At 38.3% G+C, this 3,030-nt stretch overlaps 1 non-coding gene across 1 annotated transcript; it reads left to right on the top strand.

Annotated features, from left to right (window-relative positions):
- Positions 1-503: 503 nt before the first annotated feature.
- Positions 504-610, top strand: LOC118007381. The gene has a single exon (XR_004678403.1). It is a non-coding gene; the product is annotated as a U6 spliceosomal RNA (small nuclear RNA).
- The last annotated feature ends 2,420 nt before the right edge of the window (positions 611-3,030 follow it).

Genomic DNA, 3,030 nt, shown 5'->3' with positions numbered 1-3,030 from the left:
TTGACTATATTATGCTGTAATTTTCATCTCTGTGACTTACTTTATAACATGAAGTTTGTACCCTTTACCTATTGGATCCATCCCCCCCACCCCATCCTTGCCTCTAGTTATCACCTGTTTGTTTGTTTTTTTGTATTTGTCTGGTGTTTTTTGCTTGCTTGTTTTGTTTTAGATTCCATATATAGGTGAAATCATAAGATGTTTTTCTCTTATTTCACTTAGCATGATACCCACTAGATCCATCCATGTTGTCACAAATGGCAAGCTTTCATTATTTTTTGTGGTTGAGTAATGTTCCATTGTATTATCACCACATTTTCTTTATGCATTCATCTTTAAAAAAATTTTTTTTAAAGTATGCTTTATTCTCAACATGGGGCTTGAACTCACAATTCCAAGATAGAGTTGCATGCTGTACTGACTGAGCCAGCCAGGGACACCTGCATTCATTTATTGATGACCCTTAGGTTACTTCCATATCTTGGTATTTAAAATATTGCTTTGTGCTCACTTTGGCAGCACATATGCTACAATTGGAATGATACAGAGAAGATTAGCATGGCCCCTGCGCAAGGATGACATCCAAATTTGTGAAGCGTTCCTTATTTTTTAATATATACAATGGAATATTACTCGCCATCAAAAAAAGAAATCATACATTTGCAATGAAGTGGATGGAACTAGAGGGAACTATACTAAGCAAAATAAGTCAATCAGAGAAAGACATTTACCATATGATTTCACTTATATGTGGAAATTAAGAAACAGAATAGAGGATCAAAGGGGAAGGGAGGGAAAAATAAGATGAAATCAGAGAGGGAGACAAGCCATAAGAGACTCTTAACTATAGGAAACAAACTGAGGGTTGCTGGAGGGGAGGTGGGTGGAGGATGGGGTAACTGGGTGATGGGCATTAAGGAGGGCATGTGATGTAATGAGCACTGGGTGTTGTGTGCAGCTGATGAATCACTGAACTCTACCTCTGATACTCTATATGTTGATTAGTTGAATTTAAATAAATAAATTTTAAAAAGAATAAAATCTCTGGGATACTAAAATATTACTGTAAGAAAAGTGAGGTGTGACCAGGGCAAAATGTAAATGTAACATGGGAGTACATTTTTCCCTCCACAGTCAGAGGGCAAGCTATTCTTTTCATGCAACTAATTTATTAGAGCATGTATTAGGGTTCTCCAGAGAAATAGAAGCAATAGGATGGAAATTTGTATATCTACATAGGATGGATATCCATATATAGGTTGAGATATGTAAATATGTAGATGAGGATATATAGATTGGGACTTGTCCGCTTCCATAACAGCATGAAAGGGATTTATAGTAAGGACTTGGCTCACACAATTATAGAGGCTAGTAAGTCCCAAGGTCTGCAGTAGGCAAACTGAAAACCAGGGAAGCTGATGGTTTAGTTCTAGTCCAAAAAACCGGCAGGCTTGAGACCCAAGAAGAGCTGTTTCAGGTCAGGTCCAAAGGCAAGAAAAGCTCAAATACAAGTCAGGCAGGAGAAGTTTCCTGTTACTTGCAAGGAGGGAGGGGGTCACCCTTTTCTTCCTATTTAGGGCTTCAGTTGATTGGATGAGATCCACCCACAATCTGCTTTACTCAGAAGCCATTTTCTTTTTTTTTTTTTTTAAGATTTTATTTATTTATTTGAGAGAGAGAGTGAGAGAGAGAGAGCATGAGAGGGGGGAGGGTCAGAGGGAGAAGCAGACCCCCCGCTGAGCAGGGAGCCTGTTGCGGGACTCGATCCTGGGACTCCAGGATCATGACCTGAGCCGAAGGCAGTCACTTAACCAACTGAGCCACCCAGGCGCCCACTCAGAAACCATTTTCAATGTCTGTCTATGATCTAACCAGTGGTGTATCTTTTAAAGACTTGTTACAAGTGTACATAAATCCCTCCTTCAAAATCTCTTTCAAAGCAGAAAATAAAGGAGAGGAATAAAAGAAAAAAATAATAAAATATTGCTTCAGTAAGCATAGGGATGAGTATATCTTTTCAAATTAGTGTTTTCATTTTCTTTGGGTAAATACCTATTAGTGGAATTGCTGGATCATAGTCCTTTTTTTAAAAGATTTTATTTTTTAATTTATTTATTTGAGAGAGAACATGAGTTGGTGGGGGGGAGGACAGAAGGAGAGGGAGAAGCAGGCTCCCTGCCAAGCAGGGAGCCATATGAGGGGCTTGGTCCCAGGACCTCAGGATCATGACCTGAGTCAAAGGCAGACCCTTAACCAACTGAGCCACCCAGGCACCCCTCATATTCCTATGTTTAATTTTTTGAGGAAACTCTATACTGTTTTGCTTAATGGCTGCACCAGTTTACGTTACCACCAACGCGTGAAGGCTCCCATTTCCTTATATTCCCACCCACACTGACTACTTGTTTTTTCTTATGCTAGCCATTCTCACAGGTGTGAGGCGATAGCTCATTGTGGTTTTGATTTGCATTTCCCTAATTAGTAATGTTGAGCATCTTTTCATGTATTTATTGGCCATCAGTGTGTCTTCTTTGGACAAATGTCTGTTCAGATCTTCTGCCCATTAAAAAATATATATCATTTTTATATTGGTGTGTTGTATGAGTGTTTTAATAGTTTTGATAATAACCCCTTATTGGATATTTTATTTGCAAATATCTTCTCCCATTCAGTAGGTTGCCTTTTTGTTATGGTTTTCTTTTCTGTGCAAAAGCTTTTTAGTTTGATATAATCCTAATTGTTTATTGTTGCTTTTGTTTCCCTTGCCTGAGGAGCTGGATTCAGAAAAATGTTGCTAAGTCTTATGTACAAAAGATGAGCCTGTTTTCTTAGAGGAAGTTTATGGTTTCAAGTGTTACATTTAGATCTTCAGTTCATTTTGAGTTTGTGTGTATGGTCTCAGAAAGTGGCCCAGTTTCATTGTTTTGCATGTAGCTGTCCAGTTTTCCTAGCATCATTGATTGAAGAGACTGTCTTTTCCCCATTATATATTTTTGCTTCCTTTGTCATAGATTAATAGATCATATAAGC

This window comes from Mirounga leonina, unplaced genomic scaffold (genome assembly GCF_011800145.1).
Source record: "Mirounga leonina isolate KUSES-001 unplaced genomic scaffold, KU_Mleo_1.0 Mir_122399, whole genome shotgun sequence".
NCBI lineage: Eukaryota > Metazoa > Chordata > Mammalia > Carnivora > Phocidae > Mirounga > Mirounga leonina.
This window is presented reverse-complemented; position numbering and strand designations above follow the sequence as displayed.